The sequence below is a fragment of the Anguilla rostrata genome, chromosome 6 (genome assembly GCF_018555375.3).
Source record: "Anguilla rostrata isolate EN2019 chromosome 6, ASM1855537v3, whole genome shotgun sequence".
In the NCBI taxonomy this organism is placed as follows: domain Eukaryota; kingdom Metazoa; phylum Chordata; class Actinopteri; order Anguilliformes; family Anguillidae; genus Anguilla; species Anguilla rostrata.
Genome location: NC_057938.1, coordinates 18634326 through 18641131, shown reverse-complemented (window position 1 = coordinate 18641131; position 6806 = coordinate 18634326). Strand labels below are relative to the sequence as shown.

The window sequence follows — 6806 nt, the reverse complement described above, 5'->3', positions numbered from 1 at the left end:
AAAGCCTTAAAAATACATTGTCTATAATTTACACTCTTGGTGGGTTGCTGCATTGAATGGCCTGGTGGTTTTAATTTAATTGTTTATCATGTGTTTTACATTTCATTTAATTCTTTATAGATTTTACACAGAAAAGGGAGAAGTCTGTTCCCACCCAGAAGCTCACTGGGTTAAGAAGAAAATGAACGGTATTTCCACTATTGCAATTCTAATATTATTATAACATTGCTGAAATATGACCACAGTTTTCTGTGCTGCAACTAATACTGTAGCAAAAAAGAATTCTAAATAAAATGTATCTGAAGGTATTACTCACATAAACTGCATACTGAAGGTATATATAATAAATATCTGACCAAATACCAAAATCTTGTACACTCAGTTGCCACTTTATTAGGTACAACTATCTAATACTGTGTAGGACCCGCTTTAGCCTCCAGAGCAGCCTGAATTCTTTGCGACAAGGATTCAAAAAGGTGCTGATAACATTCCTTAGGGATTTAGGACCACGTTTGATGACGACCTGGGTAACACTAGCCAATAATGCTGGCCAGCTACAGTTACATTGCATTACAGGCATTTGGCACTGACATTCTGAATTTCACTCTAGACAGTGGCGCATATAAAACTGCACTGATAACATGTGCGTTATCTGGACTCACCACCTAATAGTCCCTTAATGTGACAATTCCTGACTGAATGAACCATTCAAAAAAACGAGCCAAGTCATTGTATTGCTTATACAATACATGTTATATGTGAATGGGGGTGGCAGTATAGTATAATGGTTAGGAGATGCTACAAAGTAAGATGTCCAGTGTTAGATCAACAATAACAGATAACATTTGGTCACACTCTTGTCCAGTGTGGGACCAAATATCTGTTAGAGCTGAATTGACACTGTAAATTTTATTTAAAAATGTGGGAATTCCATTCCCAGACTGGGTACTGCTGTCATACACTTGAACAAGGTACTTAACTTGAATTGCTTCATTAAAATGTCTACTGTACCAGTATAAATCCATTGTAGCTGAAAAATAAAATCTGTGTAAGTCGCTCTGGATAAGAGCATTTGCTAAATGCCCAAATGTATGTATGCATCTGAATGACGTTGTCTATGATGTTACATAAAGAGTATGTGGTGTATGTCTCTGTTCCAGACAGGATTATTCACTTCTGATGTGTCATAACAGCATGGTTATCATGAGCTTATCATTAAGATACAGTGCATTTGTCACAGTTGTTTTGTATCTTATTATCTGTGTTCAGCTAGTTCTGTCTGTGCTCTCTTTCAGAGGTGCCGATGATTCCATGAAAGAGGAGAGATTACATCATCATGCAGATTTGGCCACCACCAACAAATTAAAAAGGATGGTTACTGGATATCATTAATTTTCGATGCATCAACTTTCTGCTTAAATTATTATACTGCATATAATATTTCATATTGATCTGCCTATTCATCTGTTTTTGTGTTATTTTGTCATTTCTGTCTCCGGACAGAATATATATTCAGCTTCTCTGTGGTATTTTTAAATGCATATTATTTTTATACACTGTCTTATCATTATATTAAATATCTATAAGCATCGTCACTGTTTCATTGATATACCAAAGACAGCAGAATCATCAGAAAATGTTTTTGATATGTATTAATGGGTATGTTACATAATTTATTATCCAGATAGATTGAAACACACACATGCAGGGCTGCAAGTGTATTTTGGCTAAAGACTCACAAATCCCTAATTAATTAGCCTTCTCCAGCAGACACCAGAGAGTACCAAAGACAATTTAATATCTTTCATTCATGTTCCTGGCTTCAGCAGATTGCACCATGTTCATGAAAAAAGCTGAACCCATATATAAAATGTGACAATATGCTCATCCAAACTCATTCCATCTATGAAGAGTAAATTGAATATATGCAATGCTCATTTAATGACATAGTTAAGCAGACATGGAATGCAGATTCTAAGGACAGTAGACATTGAGATGTGGCCTCAAACCATGTTCATCCTTTCAAAGCACAGCACTGTAATACAGTCTCTCTCTCACTCTCTGTCTCTCTCTCTCTCTGTCTGTCTCTCTCTCTCTCTTTGTCTCTCTCTCTCTCTCTCTCTCTCTCTCTCTCTCTGTCTCTCTCTCTCTGTCTCTCTCTCTCTCTCGCTATCTCTGTCTCTCTCTCTCTGTCTCTCTCTCTCTTTCTCTCTCTCAAATTAAAATTCAAATTCAGATGGCTTTATTGGCATGACGTAACACTGTACATATTGCCAAAGCAAGAAAGCAAGCGTTTAAACATTGAAAAGCTAAACATTAATTAGAAAACATACTACAGTAAATAAAGTAGAAAATAAAGTGGATGAAAGTAAAAAATAAATTCTAAAAATAGTCATAAAAAAGCTGATTATTAATATCAGTACAACACAAAATAAATAAACTGTCATCAAAAATAACAGCAACAATGTGTGTCAGGTGACTGTCACTCACTGTCCTCAGTTTATGGTAGGCAGCAACATAGACTGCTGCTAACTCACAGCTCTTTGAGTCCTCCCCTAGTAGGACTGGTAGTTTTTCTTCATCTAATAGGCTAAGAAAACCTTTTGTTATTAATCTGAATTTTCTTTAATGTGCTTCTCTAAGATGTTTATACTTTCACGTTTGGTGAGGAAGTGTAGCTCTGTTTCAGGCTCACTGAGGGTGCAATGACAGCACAGCCTTTGCTCTGCAGGGCTGAGGCCAGGTTTTCCTGTGTCTCCACTTTTCAATAACAAGGCTGTGCTCACTCAGTCTGTACTTTGTCAAGGTTCTTTTTAGTTGTTGATCAGTCACCATGCTCAAATAATCTGCTGTGGTGTACTGTCGATTTAGAGGCAGATAGCACTGCATTTTGCTCTGTGGTTTTGTTTGTGTTTGTTCTCTCTCTCTCTCTCTCTCTCTCTCTCTCTCTCACACACACACACACAAAATCTCACTATCTGAACATTAGCAGAAACTGTAAAGTTGTATACAACTGAAATGGATAATGGAATGAAACTTATCCAGTATTTCTATCATGTATTATGTGAAATCTGAAGTATTTTAAAATAGTAATGTATAATATAACTTCCTATTTCAAAGGTGGCTACTTCTGTAGAAATTCTTTGCTGTTGTTTCAGTTTTAATACTGTCCTGTTCTCCTTGCTTCACTAAAACTTTCATCAGGAAGCTGAAGGGAAAAACAGTTGATTAGAATGTCCACTTTCCAGTTCTCTGTAGATGCATTTTTCAGACCACTTACACCCCTTCCTATAAAAATCATTTTGTATTTCTGACTATTAGTCTTAATCTCAGAACGTAGAATCAATAAATACATCAGGCTTGTTGGAAGGGATACTGCATACTGCAGGGGCTACGCCCACTGGCCAGCGAATCAGCCACAACTGCAGCATGGCTCTTCCTCATTATCATCTTCCCATCAGCAGGACTTCCTGTCAGTTTCTCTCCCTTCAATACTTTTTTCCCATAAAATCTTCTGAGCTCAGTGAAAATTCTTTCTATCCAGTATACAGTCAGCAGTTGTTGTCTGTCATCACAGTGTATCTGTTCACTGGAAATAAGCAACTGTTCACGAATCCATAAGAATCTGTTAAATCAGTCTAGCGTATACTTTGCTGTCAAAACTTCATCACAGAGTTAAAAGAGTACACTGTGGTAGTCTCTTCTCTTCGATAAAGTGTTGTTTCTTTGATGAGGTAAAATACTTGCCCACACAGTAAAATGTTTATTGTTAAATCAACTCTTACAGAGTTTATATGAGTCCACTATGGTCAGAGTTGTCTCATATGAACTCTGTTACTGTAGAGCTGATTTAACATTGGACATTTTACTGCCCATGAGCAGGGACAAACCTGCATCCAGATGTGCCCACAGACGCTCAATAACTTGTAACAGGCATGTCTGTGCAAACTCAACCTTACAGACCATGTCGCAGCAAAAATGACAGAATTGAACAGCAACATCAGGTGATTTATTAAATGGTGGCACAATTTCCCTTTTAAGTGAAGATAAATATAATCGTACATTTTCCTAAATCTGAGTTCAGCAGGCTTTTATTTGAGAAAATTGGGAAGTGTAAAAAAATGTGCCTTTCAGTCAAGCTAAAACTCTTCATTTATGTGGGTCATCTCTCAAACTGAGAGTGCATGAAGTAGGAGTCATTCACAACCCTTGGGTGCTCAAACACCTTTGTAGAATAGATTGTTAGCGACATCTAGTGGACGTAAAAGGTGTCTGTTGAATTGTTCTGCGTTGCACTGCCTGCCATGTGTACTATCTGGTGGAGGAACTATGCGCTGTCTGACTGACTCAATCACTGACTAATGAGCCACGGAAACACTTGACCATCTATCACAAGATTCCATTTGAAATCTATGAGTCAAGGATAGCACATGACGCCTGTGGTAGACTTGGGTCAAATATACATTTTAAACACTTTTTAGACACTGGTAACATTTCAAAACACTTCTGCAAATCCATTTGATAATAAATGTTGCTTATCAAAATATAAAAACACATTCAGTATCATAATTAGTGCAAATGGGACCACTAAAACTAACCCTATGGTAGATGAAGGAGGACGGAGTGTGGCACAGTGGGTAAGGAACTGTGCTTGTAACCGAAAGGTCGCAGGTTCGACTCCCGGGTAAGGACACTGCCGTTGTACCCTTGAGCAAGGTACTTAACCTGCATTGCTTCGGTATATATCCAGCTGTATAAATGGATACAATGTAAAGTGCTAAGTAAAAAAAGTTGTGTAAGTCGCTCTGGATAAGAGCGTCTGCTGAATGCCTGTAATGTAATGTAATGTAATATGAATGAAGAATACAAGGACAAAGCAAATGACAATGAGGCAAACCTGTATTAACATGTTTAAGGGGGAAAGAATGAAAGCACTTAAACACATGAGTTGAATAACCTTAACCGAGCAAGAGATTGGTTGGAACGAAAACCAGTATACACAGGGGTGCCCCGGACTGAACTTGGGAACCACTGCAATATGCAGTTAATCTTTAAAGCAGGGCCGCTCAGCCCTGTTCCCAGAGACCTTCCATCTTATTGGTTTTCACTCCAACCCAAAAAAAGCACACCTGATTTTACCAATTAGCATCTCAATAAGATGCCTAGCTGTTGAATAAGACGTGCTTTATTAGGGTTGGAGTGAAAACCTACAGGATGGTAGATCCCCAGGAACAGGGTTGGGCAGCCCTGCTGTAAACTGAGGCCTTTACCTCTGGCACTGGGTGGCACTGGATTACTTTTCAGGCCCCTGAGAACTTGGTGACAATGGGTGGAGAACATCAAGTAAGGTGTACACCCTCGCCACTGGTTTCTCTATTGTTATTAGTGTCTTGAGGAATTTAAATACCTCCACACAACAGCACCAAGGCAAAATGCTATCTGGTGCTCTAACGCCAGAGTTGCAATTGGCTCTGTGGTATTGAATCAGTTAGCCTTTAATCAGTCAGTCAATGAATACATTACTCTTTGTTTTAAGTGCAATACACGCGATCAGAGCATTCACCACAGAGCTAGAATCAGAAAACAAAACTGGAACATCCCATCCCTTTAAGTGATTTTAAATGTCTACTGCAGACCTTAAAAACAGGTTTGTAGCTGTTCTAACTGAGAATGTATAATGTGAAATATTTTGTGTCTGTGGTTTTGAATTGTATTGTATTTTTTTTTTTTGTATAATCTGCTTGTTGCTTCTCTAGGCCAGGGCTTTCTTGAGAAAGAGATAGACATCTCAATGGGGCTCACTTAGCTAAATAAACAAGAAATAAAACATGTTGAAAGTTCAGCACTTTAGAATTGTACCTTTTTTTGTGAAAATTTTGTGAAATCTGATATGGCTCCCATGCACAAATAACATAAAAATAAATAGAGAAATGTATAAAAATGTAGAGTAAAATCATCAAAGATAGTAAAAAATAGCTATTTAGTACACTGGTTTCTGAAGTGGGATTGCACAAATGTGTGGGCATATTATGCAAAAAAAACAGGTCATCCACCCTTTGATGAAGCATTTCCTTTGACATTTTCACTGCAATGACTCTTTTTTATGCAATGACTTTATTTAAGTCATGCACCCACACAGGCAGATTTCTATAGAATTTAAAACCTTTATAAGATTAATGCACAATAATCATTAGCCTAACAGTGACATCATATTCAAGGCCCTAGTCCTTGGAATAAATTAGTAGTTTATACTTTTATATAAACCCACAAATGGTTTATTCCACTTTCATGCATTTTATTTTAGAATGCTACTGTGTGTGTTTCTGTAACTGGAGCATGTGCTGTTACCATTTGCCTAATATTTAAAAATCCCCCAGCCATTGTTCCATTTTGACTTCGAGTACAGTAGTCCTGTATTGTGGTAACAAACACCCTAATGCCCACGTATGTGTGCCAACAAAGGTTAACCACCACCCTACATTACCCTGCATTAAGCCCCTGGGGAGTGACATCTATGTACAGACCTTTTAGAAAAGGGAACCCAGACCTGTAAAAACACTGAGATATTGTACAGAATATATTTTATCAAGATGAATGAATGAAAATGAATGATGGAAATAATAATAATACATTTTTTATTTTTTAATTGTATTTAAGGTGCACACCAGGTACTTGGGGCAAAAGGGGAAGGTGCTTGGGTACAACTGAACTTCCAAACATCCAGCAAGCAACATAACACAACGCCAAGAACAAAATAATGCTATTTAATATTTTGATTTATTTTGTTACATAAGGAAGCAAGACAA

General features: G+C 37.5%; 1 protein-coding gene across 1 annotated transcript in view; it reads right to left on the bottom strand.

Annotated features, from left to right (window-relative positions):
* Positions 1 to 6758: 6758 nt before the first annotated feature.
* ccl20l (C-C motif chemokine 20-like) overlaps positions 6759 to 6806 on the bottom strand; it is a 2949-nt gene continuing 2901 nt past the window's right edge. Inside the window, exon 4 of the mRNA XM_064338847.1 lies at positions 6759 to 6806. This exon is cut by the window's right edge and continues 339 nt beyond it. The gene's annotated coding sequence lies outside the window, so the exon portion shown is untranslated.